This window comes from Felis catus, chromosome B4, assembly GCF_018350175.1.
Source record: "Felis catus isolate Fca126 chromosome B4, F.catus_Fca126_mat1.0, whole genome shotgun sequence".
Classification (NCBI taxonomy): Eukaryota; Metazoa; Chordata; class Mammalia; order Carnivora; family Felidae; genus Felis; species Felis catus.
Genome location: NC_058374.1, coordinates 4970352 through 4992226, shown reverse-complemented (window position 1 = coordinate 4992226; position 21875 = coordinate 4970352). Strand labels below are relative to the sequence as shown.

At 45.3% G+C, this 21875-nt stretch overlaps 1 protein-coding gene across 6 annotated transcripts in view; it reads left to right on the top strand.

Annotated features, from left to right (window-relative positions):
- The window catches only part of AKR1C3 (aldo-keto reductase family 1, member C3 (3-alpha hydroxysteroid dehydrogenase, type II)), a 133672-nt gene that overhangs the window by 87825 nt on the left and 23972 nt on the right, over positions 1-21875 (top strand). For 5 of the 6 annotated variants that reach the window (XM_023256288.2, XM_023256287.2, XM_045060825.1 and 2 more), the window contains one exon: positions 21313-21431. The gene's annotated coding sequence lies outside the window, so the exon portion shown is untranslated. Of the gene's footprint in view, positions 1-21312; positions 21432-21515; positions 21640-21875 lie in introns of those variants that run through there. The other variant, XM_045060824.1, reaches the window with a different exon arrangement.

Sequence of the window (21875 nt, the reverse complement as noted above, 5' to 3'; positions counted from 1 at the left end):
TTCTCTTTGCTAATTGTGGACTTTATTCATGATTTTCTTTCAACTTTGTTTAAAAATATAAGCTCCATGCAGTACGAATCGTGCAGAGTTTATTGACATTGTAACCCTGGCACAGAGTAGACAATAAATAGGAGAACAAGGTACATGAACTGTGGTGTTTTTCAATCCATAACACCTCCAAGGGAACAAGTTCCACCAATTGACTACCTGCCGTGTAAAGCAACCCTCCCTTTGCTTTGTTCTTTAAAAAGAAATCAGTATTTCAGGTTCAAAAGAATAGGTGATCAGATTGTAAGTGTTTTTCAACTTCTCCCTTTCCTGTTCTGTTTGTTCAAAGCAGTGAAACTATTTTATCAAATGCAAGTTTACTTGGCACTTTAATATATAAAACATACACAAACCAGGCTGCCGGAGCTCATAGTGGGGCCAGTCCTCCTCCCTGTTTAGTCCATAAGGCAGCTCAGAAGGTATCAGAATCTCAGTGCCCCAGATCTCCCAACTCCAGCACTATCTGTATGATGTGTATTTCACACATACCTGTAAGTGTCTAGGGTCCAGAGTACACATTCTCCATCCTTCACCCATTTCAGAATTTTACCCTCATCTCTGTTAGGAAATGCTTCTTTTTTATCTAAGACCTTTTTGTTTTTTTTTAATGCTTCGTCTCTATTTAGGAGAGAGATTTATAGGACTCCAAAGCGACCTGAAATTCAGTTAACTTCGTTTCAAAATCTTTTCCATTAGAGTCAAATCCAACTTAAAAAAAAAAAAAACACATGAAAAGATATGATTCATAGTTGTATTATCTGACTGCTTATTTAACTGACATGACCAAGTTTCTGAAATGGGTAGAAATTGAGTATTTTTTTAAATCACCTTTCATTTCTGAACACTTAAAAAAGTATACCAATTATTTATTTATTTATTTATTTATTTATTAAAAAATTTTTTAAGTTTATTTTTTTTATTTTTGAGAGAGAGAGAGAGAGAGAGAGAGAGCGAGCACAAGCAGAGGAGGGGCAGAGAGAGAGAGAGAGAGAGAGAGAGAGAGAGAGAGAGAGTGAGAATCCCAAGCAGGATCCACACTGTCAGCACAGAGCCCGACGAAGTGTGAGATCATGACCTGAGCCGAAATAAAGAGTCAGACGCTTAACTGACTGAGCCACCCAGGAGCCTCCCCCCTGCCAAATACAGTTATTTTTTTTAGAGCAGTTTTAGGGTCACAATAAAGTTGAACAGAAAGTACAGAGAGTCCCCATATATGCCCTGCCCTGACACATACATAATCTTCTCTACTATCAACATCCCCACCAGAGTGGGATATTTATTACAAGTGATGAGCCTGCACTGACTCATCACCATCACCCAGTATCCACAGTTTACATTAGCGTCACTTTTGATGTTGGACATTCTGTGGGCTTGGACAGGTATGACACATATCCTCTGTGCCCCACCTCTTCATCACTTTCTTTCTCTTCCCTGGCACCCTCTGATCTTTTTATGGTCTTTACAAAAGTTTTGCCTTTTCCAGGATGTCATGTAATTGGAATCACACAGTACGTAGGCTTTTCATATGGATTTCTTCCGCTTAGTAATATGCATTTAAAGTTCCCCCATGTCGTTTTAGGCTTGATAGCTCATTTCTTTTTAGTAATAAATAACTTTCCATTGTCTGGATGTACCGTAGTTTATTACTTATCCATCCACCCTCTAAAGGACTTCGTGGATGCTTCCAAGTTTTGGCAATCATGAATAAAGCTGCTCTAAATATCTGTGAAGGATTTTGTGTGGACATAGGTTTTCAGTTCATTTAGGAAAAGATCAAGGAGTATGGTTGATGGATGGATGGTACGATACGAATGTTTAGTTTTCTAAGAAACTGCCGAGCTCTCTTCCAAAGTGGCTGCACCATTTTGCATTCCCACCCGCGATGAATGAGAGGTCCTATTACTCTAAATCCTCACCAGCAACTGCTGTTGTCAGTGTTTTGGATTTTCCTTGCTCTAATATATGTAGAGTGGCATCTCATTGTTACCTTAATTTGCAGTTTCTGAATAACATCACGTTGAACATCTTTTCATATGCTTAGTTGCCACCTGTATTTCTTCTTTTGTGAGGTGGCTGTTCAGGTCTTTTGACCACGTTTTAATTGATCTGTTTGTTTTCTTTTTGAGTTTTAAGGGTATATTTTGGGTAATAGTCCTTTTATCAGATATGTTTTTGCAAATCTTTTCTCACAGTCTGTGACTTGTCTTTTCATTCTCTTGACATTGTCTTTTGCAGAGCGGATATTTTTAAATTTTAATATTGCCTCTTCTCTTTGTCAAAAATTAGCTGGCTATATTTGTATGGGTCTATTTTTGGCTTATTTATCCATCTATTCTGCTCCATTGATTTATGTGTCTATTTTTCCATCAGTACCACACTGCCTTGATTGCTGTAGCTCTACAGTGAGTCTTGCAGTCAGGTAGTGTCAGTCTTCCAACTTTGTTCTTTTTAAATAACATCTTGGCTCTCCTGGGTCTTTTGTCTCCCTATATAAGCTGAGTCAATTTGTAATATTCACAAAATAAATTGCTTGTACTTTGATTGGGGTTGCATTGAATCTATAGATCAAGTTGGGAATAACTGGTGTCTTGACAATACTGTCTTCTTATCCATGAACATGGAATACATCTCCATATATTTAGTTATTCTTTGATTTCATTTGTCTTGGAAACTTTCTTCTCCTAAGATTGTCAACCAGGAAAATCCACATCTCTAAGTTGGGAAGGTGGTTGGCTCACTTTGACTTTACTTCTTGTGCTTTTCTTTCAGCACCTACAGGTTACTGTAGTATCTAAGAGGAGGAATCAGCAGGTAGTAAGGACTAACGAGTTTCTCGTGTAAGGGAGGGAAGAAGCAATGGTGGACGCTACCAGGAAGTTGCTGTTTGTTGTTGATTCTGAACCTCTCTTCCTCACCCAGTTAGCAAGGACTTTGGAAGCAAACATATCTGAACTCAAATTCCAGTTCTCTTATTTACTAGCTTGCCTGTGGCAAGTTATCCTCTCTAAGCTTCGGGTTTGTTCATCTGGAGAACAGAGAAAATGTCTATTTTTCAGGATTTCTGGGAAGGTTAAATAAGGTTGTATATATAAATGACTCATACATAGTGGGTACCCAGTAAACAGCATGCATTCTCTGTGCTCCCTCCTCCCCCTCCTCTGAGTAACCAAGAGGCATGGGACTTTCCCGGCGTTCCTCTGGTGCTCCTTCTCTGAGCTTAGTGGGAGAAAGGGGTGTTATCATTCCAGAGTCAACCATCCGTAGGGTGTGGGGCAACCTTGCGGGGGCCTCCATGCATTGAGGTGCAGAGTATAACCCATTCAAAGCTTCGCCTTAGAACTTTAGTTTAAGATTCTTGTACTCTCCTCCCCCCACCCCACCACCAGGAGCTAACAAGTCCTCGCAATACTTGTATCTCTCTCTGTCATCTAGGTTCTGTGAAATAATCTCATGTTATTAGAATGTCCCTTATAGGATGTCTCTTCTGGTACAAAGGTCCTTATTTATACATTCTCAGAGGATCTATTCTTACCCATTCATATTTAACTAACTATATGCCGAAAGATTCCTTGCTCCCACCTTTTCATCTTCCCCCACCTTGAAGACTTTTTCTTTGGTTCATGTATCATTTGACTAGTTTTGTTTCTCACGTAGTTTTTTTTAGATGGGATCCAGAGGTGGTATTCTCTCAGTCTGAGTCTCTCACTAAGCAGCTTTCTTTTATCCTGATAGGAAACAGTAGCTTGGCTGCTCGGAGAGTACCTGGGTGACACCCTCTTTCTCAAAAGTCTGTAGACACTCTTACTGTCTGCCTCAATGTGCGCACTCATCACTGGAGATCTTGTCAAGATGCAGATTCTAATGCAGTAGGACTGGAGTGGGCCTGAGCTTCTGCATTTCTAGGAAGCTCCCAGCTGATGTAACTGCTGCTACTCAGCAGACTACAATTTCGGTAGCAATGTTCCAGCTTACCGTGTAGCAGACAAGTCCGAGGCAAGTCGGATTCCCCTCTTTATGGGTAACTTGTTTTCTTCCCAGGAAGTTTGCAAATTTCCCTCTTGATCATTATAATTCAAGAACTTTGTTAGGATATGCCCATAAATGCGTCTTTTCTCATCAATCTAGACAGGATCCAGTGAGCCCTTTATTTATTTATTTGTTAATTGTTTACTTATTTTTGAGAGACAGAGAGACAACATGAGTGGGGGAGGGGCAAAGAGAGAGGGGAGAGACAGAATCCCAAGAAGGCTCCAGGCTCCGAGCTGTCAGCACAGAGCCCGACGCGGGGCTTGAACTCATGAACCGCGAGATCATGACCTGAGCCGAAGTCGGACGCTTACCCGACTGACCCACCCAGGCGCCCCCAGTGAGACCTTTAAATTGCAGACTCAAATGTTTCTTCGACTCACAGACATTTTTCTCCCTACGATTGCAGTCAATCCTCATTATTAGTGGATTCTGTGTCTGTGAATTTTCCTAAATGCTACAATGTATAGCTCATCCCAAAATCAATACTTGCGGAGCTCTTGTGGTCGTTCACAGACAAGTTCATAGTGGCCAAAAACTGTCACCTGACGTGCATGTTTCCAACTGAGGTCGAACAAGGCTACGCCCTGCCTTCTTGATTCGGCTCTCACACGGTAGACTTTTGGCTTTTCTGTTGTTGTTAGTGTTGCTTTCTGTTGGTGATTTCTGTTTAAAATGATCGCCAGGCATAATGCTGAAGTGCTGTCTCGTGTTCCTGAGTGTAAGAGCACTCTGGGCGGTTTTATAGAGGAAATACCTGTGTTAAAGTTTCATTTAGGCATGACCTGTGATGCTGTTGGTCATGAGTCCAAGGCTAGGGGTTCAACAATATATGTAAAATGAGGTTTCCTCAAACAGAATCACACACGAAACAGGGTTATATGTTGATTAGTTGAGGAGAACGATGTGACCAGAAGCTGGCAAGAAACTAACCATGTATTTCCTTCAGGAGCAATGGTTCAGTATTTGCTTAATCTGCGGCCACTTTATCACACATAAATATCGCACATAATGAGAATCCATGGTATTTTTTTTTTTAATTTGTGCTTTCTCTATTTCTGGGATATAATACCATTTGATCATGATGTTTTATTGTTTGACATAATCCGGGATTTGATTAGCTAGAATTCTGTCCAGGATCTTTGTATCCAGGTTCATGAGGGATATTATCTTGAAAAGGTTTTTGTTGGTGTTATATCTTTGTCTGGCTTTGTTATCAGGATAATAACTGGCTCATTAAACCAACATTGTTACCTACAAATTTAATTTCATTGATAAATATAAGACTGGTTACATTATCTGTTTCTTGTTGAGTGAGGTCAGAGTGGCTGATACAAGTTTTCCCAAAATATAATTTTCTCTTGAAAAGCTCAATTTTTATCCTTGGCAACAAACATCGTTAGTTTTGAGAATTAGTTAGGCAGTGAGAAAATGCCTGCCACATGTCTATGTTTGAATAATCACAGTTTGTCATTTGTTCTTTGAAGTAAAAATAATGCTCAGTGGAAAGATGACTTTTTCAGTGTGCAATTCAAACCCCTGTACAAGTGCTTTCCGTGGAAACAACCATTGCGCTGTGGGACGCAGCAGGGAGCGCTTCCCATTTTGTCACACAAAATACTAAAAAGATGCGAATGCTAGAGTTGACAGGGTTGAGACATAATCTATAATCTTATCGAGGACAATCTCAGATGAAGCTGGCAGTCCTGAGCTGTTATCCAGTGTCTAAAATACGCGTTATGTGTTTGTCTGGTCTTCTAGTTGCTTAAGGGCGAATGTGGTGCCTGTTATTCTCTCATAATAGGTTGTTTTTCCTCTTCATCAAAAATTAAGTCTCCTGGGTTTATCCAGCCAGGATAAATCCCTCGGATTTTGTTTTCCTGTACTTTGACATATTTCTTACACTTGGCCTCAACACTGGATGACCATCTCGTTCTTTAATCCACACACTAGATTTTAAAATTCATGGGGCGCCAGGGTGGCTCAGTCGGCTGAGCGTCTGACTTTAGATTTCAGCTCAGGTCGTGACGTCATGGTTGGTGAGTTCGAGCCCCGTGTTTGGCTCTGTGCCGACAGTGCAAAGTCTGCTTGGTATTCTCTTTCCCTCGGCCTCTTCCTTACTCATTCTCTCTCGCTCTCTCTAGCTCTCTCTCTCTCTCTCAAAAAAAAAAAAATTAAAAGGAATAAAATAAAATTCCAAACATGTTTTTGGGTAGAGCCCCTGGCCATCTTCTTGTGCTCTCCTTCGATATCCATAGGTACCCCATTAGCTTTTACTGCAGGTGTCCATCTGTCTCCCCCATGTCTGCTTCATCGGGCATGTTCCACACATTTCCCCAGCTCCCCCTCTCCCTGGCTGCTGGGTTCCTCAGATGTGCTTGCCTTTTGTTCTGTCAGCTCATTGGGCTTCACATCCTATTGCTAGAAGCCACGTAAAAGCAGGAATACTGGCATCATTTCCCACTAGATCAGGATCTTTTTTATCAAGGTGTAATTGGCAAGTAAAATTGGATATATTTAAATTGGGTGATTTGATATGAATTGTGAAATAATCACCGTGATCAAGCTAATTAATGTATCACCTCAATAGTTAACTCTTTTTTTGGCGGGGGTGAGAACACAGGATCTACCCTCTTAGCAAATTTTAGGATGAATGTATTCATCTTGTGCAATGGAACTTTGTGTCCTTTGACCAACATCTGCCTATACCCCAGCCCCAGCCCCTGGCAGTCACCAGTCTACTCTCTGCTTCTATGAGTTCAACGAGTTTAGATTCCACACATGAGTGAGATCATGCAGGGCTTGTTTTTGGCTTATTTCCCTTATCATACTGTCTTCTGGATTCATCCGTGTTGTCCCAAATGGCAGAATCACCTTCTTTTTTAAGGCTGAAGATTAGTGATAGATTTTTTTTCTGGACAGTACCATACATGTCTTAACCCTTTGGGAAAATGAAGACTTCTGGAGGATTGGGGTCAGAAGTAATAATTCCCTTTTTGTGTGTACGGAGGGAATGCGGCTCTGAGGCTCTGAGTACTGAAGCCCCTGCCTAGCATTCCTCAAGAGACCGGAGGCAGAAATCCACATGGACATCTATATTGTCACGGTGATTATCAACCATCTGATGAACACTCACCCAGTGCTAGGCATGGGGGAATGTTTTACATGTATGAAAGTTTCTTGTGAGGCTAAGTTGTCTGGTTATTAACACATATTTGCCCTGTAACATGGGTATCATGATTCTCCCCACATCTACGTGAAGACACTGGGTCTTTCCCTGAGATGACACGGCAGGAAGTGGCGACATTGGCATTTGGATTCCGGGGCTTTGAAATCTTGACTGCATTTCTCTTGGACAAGAATGAGAGTGGTTTCCTTTCTCTGCTGCCCCTCAAAACTTTGCTCAGTGGGTGGCTTCCTCATTTAGAAAAATCCTTTATATTCTCTCAGTGTATTAGGTCAAGGGTACCACCTCCTCATGTCCCATACATTCTTCTCAGAACAATAGCCCAGCTATTATTATTATTTTTAATTACTTTCCTATTTAATGATTAAAGAGACTGGTGGGTTGGGTGGTATTATCAGGTGATGGATTCTGTGCTCGCTTTTGCTCAACCTTCCCCACCCCCTGCCCTTTACGTTAGCTGATTCACAGGCTGTCTCTTTATTACCACGAAACCTGGGGGAAGAACAATCCTATTTCTGGTTTCCATTAGCATTTCTATTTTGAAGACCTTTTGAGTGATGGGTGTGGCATCTTAGGGATTCAGGGGTCCCTGCCAAAGGAGTTTCTGAGCATAGTGCTTAACCCTCAAACCACTTTTTAAAAAAGGTTGGAATGGAGCCTATGGGAGAAGGTCTGGAAAAGAAGCGATTTACATCAGGTACCCAGCTAGGTGCTCAGTGCAGGAGGAGGAGGTCTTTCTGGTACGGAGGGATCAAGCCAGGATGCACTCCAGAGCCCAGATCAGTAGCTCTTAACCAGGAGTCATCCTTCTGACCGTCTGGGGAACTCCTAGGCTCCACCTCTACAGAAAATTCTGAGGGGTCCTGGTATGTGTATTTTGAAAAAGCTCCCCTGGGGGTTCGGAGGGATACCTTTTGAGTAAGATGGTCCACCAGCCACAGGTGCCCAGAAAAAGCAGACCTTGGGGTCTATGGTCATTTACTGCTGATGTCAGAGGTCCAGAGTTTATTAAATAACTCCCGTAAAGTGCTCAGCATCGTGCCTGGTGCTGACTGAATAGCAAAGTTTTGGTCAAAGTGACCCTCTCTTCTATAAGAGTAACATGCATTCATTTGCTTAAACACGAAAATGAAAATTTGGAAATTTAGCTTCAGTAGATTTGACCAATTGTCTCTTCAGTGTGGTTGCACCCAGTTTTACTCTTGCCAGCTGGGTATAAATGTACAAGTTCCACAGACTCAGTATCAAACATGAACTTTTTACCAGCCTGCTGTGTGTAAAGCAGTATTTCGTTTTGCCCCTAATTGGCATTTTCCTGATCACAGGCAAAGTTGATCGACTTTTCCTATTTGATTTGGACGTTTTTGTTTCCAGTTCTATGAATGGTTGGCTGATATCCTTTGCCCATTTTTTCCCATATTTTGTATAGTCCTTTTGTATTGATTAGGAATTCTTTATCTTTTATGGCTCTAAGTCCTTGCTAGATATTTGCAATATTTCTCCTGGTTTGTCCCTGTATTTTAAGTTTCTACTATAAAACGGGAGTTTTAAATTCTGATGTGGCCAAATGTGGCCAAATTCACCACCTCAGCTCTAGAGCATTTGAAATCCTAGGGCTGGTTCACATAGGGTCTCCAGAACTCTCCTGACGCTCGTTGTGCACAGGGATTTTAGAATCTCCATCCGTCCTGAGGATCCTGTATCCCCAGCTTGTTTCTTTCCCGTTTTCCGAGTTTAATCTCACACCTTTCCCCGAGTTTTCCGTCTTCACTTGCGTTATCGCCCACTATTCTCCTTTCCTTCACTTTTTCTGGGGAGGTGGGTAGAAGCCTCGAGTGGGAGTCAGGATAGCTGAGTTGGAGCGTGGGTTCAGTCAGGAGCCAGCCGTGGGACTTGGGCAAGCCATCCCTCCCCTGTGAGTTTCAGTTTGTTCCCCATAAAAATGAGGGAGGGGAGGAGCCGACCCCCGACTTCCCTTCTCATTCCTGCTGTTCTCTCACACCAAGGCTTGCTCACCACGTGGCTTAGCTCTCCACACCGATGCATTTGTCCAAAGAAAGCAATCCTTCCTCCTTCCACACCCCCATCTTCACAGGCACCGCCCCCTGCCCCCATTCAGGCACGTGATGGCCGGACGTGTCATAATCTTCTCAGACTCGACACTTTGAGACTGCTCTCCTCTGCAGAGCAAAGAAAGGAAGCATCAGGGGGCCCCCCCCAGGCGGCTCACGGTTTGTGAGTTCGAGCCCCACATTGGGCTCTGCACTGACAGTGCAGAGCCTGCTTCAGAGTCTCCCTCTCTCTCTCTGCCCCTCCCCTGCTTGTAGGCTATCTCTCTCAAAATAAATAAACTTACAAACGAAAAAAAAAAAAAAAAAGAAGAAGGAAGGAAGCCTTTGGTGGCTATCATTGGGAGATTTAGCTATTTAAACAGGTGAATCTCCTGGCTCCCTTTCATGGGGTCCTGCTTGAAGACACAGAGGTTCTGGGTGCCGTGCTCACTGGGTAGGATTAGCTGAAAACCGCTGCCCAGCGCCTACCACCTGCTGGCAACGAGGGCCCCGTCTTCAACCTTGCAAATGGCTAGATTGCATTTGCCAACTTGCCCAGCTCTGTTTGCTTTGCTAACTGTTAATGGCCACAGAGACTTAATGAGGCAATAGATGTTCTTCTGGGTAATTACACTCTCAGGTAAAGCATTAGACCAGGTTCACTGAGTTCTCATCCGCCTGGAGAGACAGGCTAGTGGGCAACCCTGCTCATTTGAATTTTCTAGGGACTTGGGGGAAAGCCTTTGAAGCGATGTGTGCCCTTCACCGTGTTTATTTTATTTTTTTAAATTTTTAATGTTTATTTATTTTTGAGAGAGAGAGAGAGAGAGAGAGAGCAGGGGAGGGGCAGAGAGAGAGGGAGACACAGAATCTGAAGCAGACTCCAGGTTCCCAGCTGTCAGCACAGAGCCTGACGTGGGGCTCGAACTCACAGACTGAACTGTGAGATCATGACCTGAGCCACCCAGGCACCCTTAGCCCAGCAATTTTTAGCAAAATGTTTCTTTTTCAAGTAAAAGACTTGACTGACCTCCCTTTGCACATCTGTAGACTTTTCCCTCCTTTGAAGATCACAGTACTCTTGCACAAAGCCTGGGTACCCAGGAATCAGACCTTCTTGCACAAGCCCCCACCCGCCCCCGGCCCCAGGGAACTTGAACTTCTCACACAACTGAGCTAATTCTACAGCACTGAGCTAATCCCAGCACTGAGCTAATTCTACAATGGGCATCGAGTCTGCATGTCAGCAAGAAATGTCACAGACCACTGCACTCCCTTAACTGATTAAACCCCTTTCAAAATCTGAACCAGGCAGAAACCTGGGAGTTGTTGGTCTTTGGACAAGAGTCTGCCTTCTCCCCAGATTGCTGGCCTCTGGAATGAATCTCATATTCCTTTCCAATCAATACTTGTCTTTTGAGTCTTGGCCTTTCAAGCAACAGGCAGCCGAACTTGGGTTGCAATGACACAACTGCTTTTTGGGTCAGCTTCTGCCTCAACCCAGCCTTGCTTCCTCGATCCCTTACAGGTATATCTCCCCGGAACATTCACCCCAGAAATTGAGATAGTTCGGTCTCAGTTTTTGCAGGGACATGGACACACATATTCTGTTGTCTCTCTGGGTGTACCATGACCTCTGAGGACAGAGCTCCCATGTCTGCACCTTCTCCATGAAGTGTCTAACACAGGGCACTCCTGCGGTACCCGTGGAAGGAAGGAAGGAAGGAAGGAAGGAAGGAAGGAAGGAAGGAAGGAAGGAAGGGAAGAGAGAGGGGAGAAGGAAGGAGGGAAGGAAGGAAGGGAGAAGGAAGGAAGGAGGGATGGATGGAAGGAAAGAAGGATGGAAGGAAGGAAGGAAGGAAGGAACGAAGGAACGAAGGAATGAAGAAGGAAGGAATGAAGGAAGGAGGGAAGGAAGGAAGGAAAGAAGGAAGGAAGGAAAGAGGGAGAGGAGAAGGAAGGAAGGAAGGGCCACCCAGGTGCTCTTTACACTTTCAACTTTAAAGAAACCCACAAAATTATACAACTTAAATTCTTACTGTATTTCTTGCTGCCACCTCATGTCAGGTTTTCATCCTATCCTATCTCCTCCATTCTTTACTTTCTAGGGCAAGAGTGAAGCCTGTGGGCTCTTATCACAGAAAGGTTTTTAAATCCCGAAAATAAAGTAAATGTATAGGATTGCACAATCCAGTTGCCTTCATTTCTTATTATGCTGTAACAAATTGCTACAAGGTTAGTGGCTTAAAAATAACCCGATGATGTGGGTGCTCGTCCGTCACCCTCCCGTCTTCTCTTCTGTGTGATCTCCTATGTGCCATCAGGAGATCCTGGCAAAATACCTGGCATTTCAGTTTCCTTATCTGTGAAATACGCTAGCTGCGGGGAATTTGGGAAAGGTCTCTAGGTTTATTCAAACTCTTTGCATCTATGGTCACAACCCTGGGCTTGTGCGATGTCAAAGCCACATGCTAGAGGGAAGCTTTGACTAAAATGTGCGGAGAAGCCCTTGGACTCTAGACCCTGTCTTCGAAGTTGAGTTTGCTTAGTCGCAGCAAATATTGGTGATGGAGATCATGGCAGAGTGAACACAGCTTATCAGGTCAGAGCAGTAGGGTTGTTTCACATCATCGTTGGTCTAGACGGGAGCACTCCTTAGCACTCCGCAGATGGGGGGGGCAGGTAATGGGTGGGAATCCACCAGCCCATCAACCCCACCCAGGAGGGCACCGAACTTCTCCACCATACTTCAGCCAGGACATAAACTCTTCCTATCCTGTCCTAAGTGGGGATGAGTAACATAATGGAAAGACTGTAAAAAACAAACAAACAAACAAACAAATAAAAAAAAACCTCAACTATTTAAAATAATTAATTGCTGGGGCATCTGGCTGGCTCAGTCGGGGGAACACGTGGCTCATGATCTCAGGGTTATGAGTTCAAGCCCCATGTTGGGTGTAGAGTTTACTTAACATACATACACACATACATACATGCCAATATTTCATCTTTGTTCACTTCAGGCTGAACTTTTTCAATTCGCTCAAACTCTCTTTTCCACATGAGCTTCTCGGTGAGTTCTGCGGGGGTTGTGGAAGTAGAACTTTCTAATAGCAGGTCTGACAATCTGAAATCTAGAGAAACATTTTGGGAAGAATTGACAGCTTAGCAATATTGAGCTTTCCAATCCATGGACACAGTATCTCTCTTCATTTATTTAGGTATTCTTGATCCCCCTCATCAACATTCCATGTATTTTGGCATACAAATCTTGCACATATTTCTAAATTTCCCCTAAATATTTTGCTTCGTAATACAAGAGTAAAGGATACTGCTTAAAAAAAAATCAATTTCTGGTTTTTTATTTTTAGTCTATAAAAATACCATCAATCTCTTAAATACTGACTTAGTATTCTGTGTCCTTCTAAACTCACATATTAGTTCTATTAGTATACAAAATGTTTTTGGAGTTTCCATCATTGAAAATCACGTTATCTGTGCATAGACGGCATTATCTGTTTCTTGTAGATAGCATATAGATTCTGCTTTTCATCCAGCCTAAATATCTATGCCTTTTAAGTGGAGTGTTTAAACCATGTATATCTAACGTAATTATCAATACACTTGGACTTAAATCCACCATCTTCCTCTTTGTTTTCTATTCATTTCATCTGTTCTTTGTTCCTTTTTTCTCTTTTTCTGCTTTCTTTTGTATTAACACATTAGTTATATTTAGCTTCATTATTATCTTATTAGCTTACCTTTAACCTTTTTTTTTGCAGTTCTTCTGGAATGTAAAATATTACTCTTCTAGGGTCTATACTGAATTCCATGGGGTTTCAACAAAGATTCTCTACTCTGCTGATCAAAACTCAGACATGTCCTAGCTCTGTGTCATCTTGGAATTGTTTAACTAAGTGCTCCCATCTATATTTGTGTGGCTTTGTGGCGTTTCACATCTCAGTATTTAGTCATACACTCAAGGGGACTCCTAGGCAGATTTTGGGGGCTCTTTTGCTCTATGGCTCCCTGTTTCCTGGTAACCACCGTGCAATATCGAGCTTCCCCAGCCTGCCTGGGCTTTGACTTCAGTCTGGTCCTTTCAACGAGACTGATATGCTCTGCTTGGGTTTCCCTGCCTGTGTTGTGGTCTGGACATTGTCTCCCCTTCAAGTATGACTTTCATTCCAAAGCACCACAAGACTTCAGGATATTTTACTCTGCTTCTCAGATGCTTCTGGCCCTGACCCCAAGCTTCAAACATGCCTTAGACCTCAGAAAATGTCTCTTGGGAAAAAACCCTGCAGTACTTTGGTGTTTTTGTTTTTGTTTTTGTTTTTGAGTTTATAATCTGACATGCTAGGCCTGCACTATGCCAGATACTCTCTCTGCTAGTTTGTAAATCCCTAAGTAGAATTCCTTTGCCTGGGTCAAGCCTGACTTTGGCTCATCAAAACTGGGAAATTCCTGCAGGAAAGAAAATAGCTCATGATCATCCATGCATTGAAGAAGGGGAATTTTAGTTTGTCTCATTTCTGTTGTTTCCACAACTTTCCAGTACACTTAAAGTATACTTTTTATAATTTATCTGGGGTTTTCTCCTTGAAAATGTGCAGCGGTAATGCTGTCCTTCATAATAAACTCTGCCTGTCTTATTCTTTATTTCTATTAGCTCTTCATTGTTCTTTTTAAGGAATAGAATTTTATTTTTGTTCTATGGATTCATTCTCACCTTATCCCTCTGAAGAATAACTGTAGTCTTTGTTTTAAAAATTCCATTGTTGGGGGGCACCTGGGTGGCTCAGTCGGTTGAGTGTCTGACTTCGGCTCAGGTCATGATCTCACAGCTTGTGAGTTCGAGCCCTGTGTTGGGCTCTGTGCTGATGGCTCAGAGCCCGGAACCTGCCTCGGATTCTGTGTCTCCCTCTCTCTCTCTACCCCTAACCCACTCGCATTCTGTCTCTGTCTCTCTCAAAAACAAATAAACATTTGAAAAAAATTTTAAAACTCCATTGTTGGCTAGTCTCTATGCTTTTTTGTCCCTAAGTTATTTGTCCTCTTTCTTCCTGTCTTTCATGCCATAGGATTTCCCCAAACGACTGGTAATCTGCTCTATAAGGGGTGGTGGGCAGAGCTTTATCCCAGTATAAACTGGGGAACCTCAAAAGTAGTAACAGTAAGAATTTTCTCCAGGTCAGATCCCTTTTGCAGAGAAAGATCTTTTATCTTCCTGGGTGAGGTCACTTTTGGATAATTTAAACAATGAAATATCCCACAGTGGGAAGGAGGGCGCAGCCTTCAGGAAGGCACTTGAGATCACGCATTTTATCTTATTATTATTTTCTAAATATTTATTTATTTTTGGGAGAGTGCAACTGGGGGAGGGGCAGAGAGAGGAGGACAGAGGATCTGCACTGGCAGGCTGATAGCAGCAAGCCCAAAGTGGGGCTCGAACTCATGAACCGCGAGATCGTGACCTGAGCTGAAGTCAGACGCTCAACCCACTGAGCCCCCCCGGGTGCCCTGAGACCATGCATTTTAAGCACTCTGCTCACTGCCTGTTCATTAGTTGGCACTCAACTCATTTTCCATGTCCTGGGTGTACAGTGATACCAGGAAGACTATTTGGCCTACCGGCACAGAAATAGACTCTTACAAATAGGGTTTCTATGTGCTAATTGGATTCTGCCAATTAGAAGCGCTCGCATGGGATTTGGAAGGCAGAAGCTATTGCCTTATGGTTTGGGGGTGTTTTCTGCTGGCAGTTAAGGTACTAGTGACGGCAGGCGGCAGCCTCTGGCTTCGGAGGTGGCCACAAGCAGTTGTGGTGCAGAGGCTACATGCACGGGACCACCTGGCCCCTGTTTCGTGCTGTGAAGACCAACTCGCTGATGGGCGGTGACCGCTCCGTTGTCCAGGGCACCATGGCAGCAGTGGGTTCATGACCACTACAGATCACCACTTTGGGGGGTGTGTTCTTGAGTTACCAAGGCCACCTCCTGATGGCCTGCTTTCTGACTGGGGACTCTGGACACCGGGACTCTGGACACCTCTGTGGACCATCAGTTATGGGGCCATTCCTGGAGATCATGTGGAGATCCCACTTTCTGGCCCTGCCAGTGATTTTCTGAGCACCCAGTTCGTTCCATCATCTCTGCTCAAAATGCACTGGGCAGTTTGTGTTTCTGACACGGAACTTCTCTAGTATGGCATTTGAGCTCACAGGCGAGGCAGGTCCTGAGGCTGCAGAGACACGGACACTCTCGGGTGTGCATGTGCTGTGGTGTCTGTCCCCAGATTCTCTTCCCTCTGCCTCAGGAAACATTGAAATAAGTCAGGTTTCCTTTCCAGCCTTTAAAATGAACAAAAGTCATATCCGGGGGCACCTGGGTGGCTCAGTAGGTTAAGCGTCCGACTTCGGCTCAGGTCATGATCTAGTGATCCATGAGTTCGAACCCCGCGTCGGGCTCTGCGCTGACAGAGCTTGCTTTATACCACTCTCCACTGCTTACTTCCCAGAGGTACCCCCTTGATGAAGGTCAGTAGGCTTCTGTACCTTCACTGTGCGTTTACACAACATGGGACAGCCTGTGTGCACGTATGGACTCTACCCATACATACAAAGCCCATATTTTGGCATAGAGAGATGCTGTGTAGACATATTACACATATGTTTTCACATCAGCTACCACATTCTTTCCAGGGCTCCCCAGTACGGTTGGAACCATGATTTATTTAAACTGAATTTTATTGCTAGTATGTATTCATTTTTTGGTTACTGTTTTTACATGCAATGCAGCAAAGAATATCTTTGCCTATCTTTGGACACATGTAGATATTTCTGTGAGATATGTTTTTAGAGGTGGAATCGCTCAATCCGAGGAAAAGAGCGTGTTAAACTTCAACTGATGTCAAATTGCCCTTGAAAGCATCGGTGACAACTTAGCCCTCCCAACAAAGGTCGGAGAGATCTTCGTAATGTACTCAGCCTCCACTTTTTATCCTAAATGTAGCTTATTTATATATACCTTCTGTTTTCCTTAATCAGATTTCCTAACTAAGTATTCTTTCAAAAACTTTAGCTCTAAGTTACCCGGGCAAGTCTGCGTTATTTTTGTCTCCGTTTCATTACTGCGCTTTAATCCCTGTTCATTCTTCTTTGTTGTCCTGGCTCTAAGTTTGTATTGTTGTCGTTTTGGTCCCTCCTTTTACTGTTAGTTTTCTTCTTGTGTTTGATTGTCTGGGACTTAGGATTTTTGCCTGTGGTTTTGTTTCGTTAAAGGAATTTGGCCCGCATGAGTTCTGTTTTACAACATGTCTCCTTTTAACCTCACGCATGGCTGATCCGATCAGGCAGTGCCAGGGTACCCAACTTCATGTGTGTGGACAGGCCCCAGACTTCTCCAGCCCAGCCACCTCTCTCCAGGATGCCTCGCTACAGAGTGGCCAGCGCCTCGGGGACTCCCCCCAGCCTCACGAGGAAAGCCTGAGTCTGGCAAAGCGCTGAGTCTCCAAAGCCAGTAGGGTCTGGGCATGGGGGGTGAATGGGGTTTTTCATGCTGTGGGCCTCGTTCTTGTCTTTGGTGCTGGTAGTCATGCTTCAGATTGGTCTTTTCCTTCACATGCAAGTATGGGAGTAGAACAGAGTGGAATTTAAGGCCAGGAGTGAGACCTCCCAGCTCAGATTCCTTGGAATAAACGCCTTCTCGTATTTAGTCTTTATCAGAGCTCTGCTTTGGACAGCTGGGGACTCGCCCAGATGGATAGAGTTGTGTGTAATGACAAGAGAGCAAAAGGCAAGGTGAAGGCCAAACGCCAGCCCATAGCCTGCCCCTACCCCTTCGCCCCCTTAAGGTGGGAGATATATATAAACATTCCTCCGGCACTAGTAACTGCCTGAGAATGAAAGCAGGGGAAAAACAAGTGAAAACAAGTACAACAAAAACTTCACTGTAGTTTGTAACTCTCTTGATGATTTACAAGAAAAACACAGTAATAGACCTCCAAGAAGCTATAGACTCAAATTTCCTGGAGCCCTAACATCACCTTTGCCTCCAAAGGGTAGAAAACCCTCGATAATCAGTCACTCCTCACCATCACCATGCTGCAACTCCTGCCCATGGGTCCTGTCCCCGTGCTATAATGAAAACACCTTTTAAAAAAAAATTAATGTTTATTTATTTTTGAGAGAGACAGAGACAGAATGCACGCAGGGGAGGGGCAGAGAGAGAGGGAGACACAGAATCTGAAACAGACCCCAGGCTCCGAGCTGTCAACACAGAGCCCGATGCGGGGCTCGAACTCACAAACCGTGAGATCATGACCTGAGCCGAAGTCAGACGCTTAGCCGACTGAACCCTCCAGGCGCCTCTCTCTCTCTCTCTTTTTAAATTTGTTTCAATTTAGAGAGAGAGCGAGTGGGATAGAGGGGAAGAGAGAGAGAGAGAGAGAGAGAGAGAGAGAATCTCAAGCAGGCTCCACACTCAGTGCAGAGCCCAACGAGGGGCTCCATCTCACGACCCTGGGATCATGACCTGAGCTGAAATCAAGAGTTGGATGTTCAACCTACTGAGCCACCCAGGCGGCCCCTACACCGAGACTCTATTTTTATATTTACCTCTTCACCCACTTCTCCCTTCTGCCTCCCTTTCTCGATCAGCCATCCTCCTACAGGATGCTGACACCACTGAAGGTAGTCACATCCTGTGACCCATGACGATAGAACGCCCCGATGGACCCCTGATGGCCCTGTGATGGGACCCTCAGGACAAGCCCACCTGCTTTCCCTGCTCCAAAACTTTGCCAGAGCTTGCGGGATGTAAAGGCCGCTTCCTAAACCCTAATGCCTCCTCTGAGCCCTTGCAGGAAAGAGAAATTCTTGGCCCAGCGCCGTCCCCAGGACCAGTGCGGCCACCAAGAGAGGAAATGAGCAGTCACCCAGTGAATGCTAGCCATATCTGACAATGACCAGGGAGAAATTCCCGTGCTTTCTGTGGAGCCCCCAAACCACACACGGATCATCACGGAGCTTCACTCCCGCGGGTATGGAGACAGACAGCCGCTCCGCCATTCTTCCTTGGGAATGACCCAGCTCCCTGGGAGAGTGGCCACAAAGTCAACAAGTAACAAATTTATCAGGTGCACCTGTTAGCTGACTGGTTGTGTCTGTATTTGGTCTGGGCACACGGGCTGGTTGGTCTGTGACAGTCAGGCTCAAATCCTCTGACCTGAGGATTGTTACAAGTGTATGGCTAATCCACAGCCTAGGCGAGCGCAGAGGGACTGTCTCCTAAAACACAGGACACAAGCCACCAGGTGGTTGGCTCAGATAGCTCAGGATCCCTCGGCAAGTGGGTACTGCAGAGGGACACTTTTGACCTGAGGCGGACCCCCCTGCACTCTTAGAGACAGGGGCCAAGTTCGCCCAAGGCACCTGTAGCGACTACCTAGGTAAACCGTGGATCGTTTAAAAACTGTCTATCGCTTCAGTTACACTGGCCTCCTTCGTGCGTCCAGTAAACAAGCTGTGTGGCCAGACTCAGAAACGGTTGTGCAAATGGGTCAGATGTTTGCCAACCCCCGAAACCTCACCGGTATGTGCAAGTCCAGATCTTGAGCCAGCGGTGCTGGCGGGTCCCGTCGATTGCCCAGGCAGACTTTAGTCTTCCGGAGGCTGACCCGCGCGAAGAGCCATTCGGGAAGGCTAACCCAGGAGACCATGTGGCCCGGCCCAGACTCACCACGGAGATACAGTGTCTCGCGCTCTTCCGTTCCCCCGGGACGCCACGTGCCTCTGAGCTCTGGCTTCACACAAAGCGCTGTCTCCCCGCCCCCAACACCCACACCTCGCCAGACCCTGCCGCCAAGACTGAGCTGCTGTTGCGGCTGTTTGGTGGCCCGCTGGGGCTGCTCGCTCGGGGACATCAGCACCGCCATGAGTCCCGCCTCTCCCGCTGTGACTCTGACATAACTCATGTTAACCTTGTTCAAGTGCAGTGATTACAAAACTCTTAAAATCAAGGAGCCCAGGGCGCCTGGGTGGTTCAGTCCGTTAACTGTCGGATTCTTGATCTCGGCTCAGGTCATGATCTCACAGCTGGTGAGTTCAAGCCCCGTGCGGGGCTCTGCGCTGACAGCATGGAGCCTGCTTGGGATTCTCTCTCTCTCCCTCTCTCTGCCCCTCCCCTGCTCATGTTCTCTCTCTCTCAAACTAAATAAACTTAAAAAGGGAGGAGCGGATAATAGAATGGGGGGTGGGGTGGAGTCATCGATTCTACAGTACAACCTGATAGCCCTGTCTCCTGAGTGATCGGTAGGAGAGGGTGACGTTACCCCCGAGGATGAGCTTAACTGAGCCACCCAGGCGCTCCTGTGACCCCCTCTCTCACAGAGCAGCTGTCATTCACTGGCTTCCTCGTGACTCTAGGATTTCCTGTTTTCATTAGGGACACCCGCCCCACCCCACCCCACCCCACCCCACACCTGCATCCTTCTGCCCTCTCCCCTTGCAAGCCTCATCCAGCCCAGGTACATGCCTTGGGAAGGGGCATTGCCTGTTCCAAAAAGGACAGACAACAGCCGGCAAAATGGCGACAGAGACCAAATGGCAAATGTCTCAGGCTTTAACCTCTCAAACGACGCAGACACAACAAACCCTTGGCCTCTTAAACACTGACAAGATCCCCTAGCTGAGTGGCGTAGGGCCACTGCTTAGCTCTTGACCTCACACCGGCTGACCACGGACGTGTTGGCAAAATGGCGCGAACCTCCCATTCCACATACGTTAGTAACGTGGGCCGAGTCACCCAGCGAGTCAGGGCTGCATGCACTCTCCTGTGGCTACTACTAAGGCGAGTGTCACATAATTTCCCTCATGCCATATTACTCCAGGTTCCAAACATTTCCCAGTATGGTGTGGATTTATTTTCCTTTTCACCAAATGAGCCACCTGACTATGCTCTTTGCATCAAAGGGTCGTAATTACTATCCTAGGAATATGCCCATGCTGTGGTTTTCTTTTTTCTTTTTTTAATTTTTTTTAATGTTTATTTATTTTTGAGAGAGAGAGACAAGAGAGAGACAGAGCATGAGCGGGGGAGGGGCAGAGAGAGGGAGACACAGAATCCGAAGCAGGCTCCAGACTCCCAGCTGTCAGCACAGAGCGCGACGCGGGGCTCGAACCCACGAACTGCGAGATCATGACCTGAGCTGAAGTCAGACGCTTAACTGACTGAGTCACCCAGGCGTTTTTTTTTTTTTTTTTTTAAGTTGGTGTATTTATTTTGAGAGAGAGTGTGAGCAGAGGAGGGGCAGAGAGAGAGAGGGAGAGAGAGAATCCCAAGAAGGCTCCACACTGTCAGCACAGAGCCTGATGCGGGGCTCAAACCCACAAACCCTGAGATCATGACCTGAGCTGAAATCGAGATTCAGATGCTTAACCAACTGAGCCACCCGGGTGCCCCTGCTGTGATTTTCTTAAATGCTAAGAAACACTGTGTTGACACACTGTCAACAATGTGTGGTGATTAGATGTTGCCCTATACCCTAAGGGTGTCTTCCATTCCATAGATCTCACCTACCTAAATCTCCCTGGTCATCTATACCCGTTCCCCAAGTCTACCTAGTGCCAACAGTGATGTTAAAGCATGTTGGGGCCAACTGCATTAAACATACTTTATTATTCTTTTAAAGTAATCTCTATATCCAACGTGGAGCTTGAACTCACAACCCCAAGATCAAGAGTTGTCTGCTCCACCCACTGAGCCAGCCAGGTGCCCCAAACATACTTTAAATTTCTATAAACTGACGCATTAACACCCACAAAATGGGAACTAGGTGCTCCTAGGTAAACCTTGCCCTTCACCCCCACCCCAAGAATATCTTGAGACTTTAAATAGCTCCAGGCCATATGATCCGATAGTCACAGTGAACACGGGCCCACTGTCAACAGAACCAGCCAATCCCAAGCCTGCTCACCCAGGCTTGCCCGTTCCTTCCCAGAAGCCACAACAAACTCTGTCCACGTGTCCGCTCCCAGGGAGTTCCGGCTTCCTCTCAGACAGCCGCAAAGCCTCTCCTGGGTGTCCCGAGTGGCACATTGTTCTCCTCCGGAACCGTGGGTAAGAAATGACCTTCAAACTCTCTCTGGGTCTCGGTCTGGGTCTTTGATTTCTGTGGAATCAGGATTTACGAGTTAAGGGGTATTATGAACCTAGTTTCAGTGATTGCTGCCGGACTGCTTTCAAGTTCAGCTTCACAGACCTGAACTCAACGGATGAGATCCCTTTCTTCTCCACGCTCCCACCCGTGATAGATAGTAGGACACGTGTACGTTTTTGCCCGTCAGGTGGCTGTGAGCTGAGATCCCTCCTACTCTGATTAGCTGTGCCCTGACTGCCAGAGAACATCATTTCTCCGTATGCACATTCGGCTTAGTGTCCTGTGCACGGCCTCCTTGTCACCTCACTCAAATTTTTTATTTGTCTTTCTCTGGTCAACTTCTGAGAGCTCCCTTAGGTTATAAATATCAGCTCCCTTCCGTCCAGTTGATGAATATTTTCCGA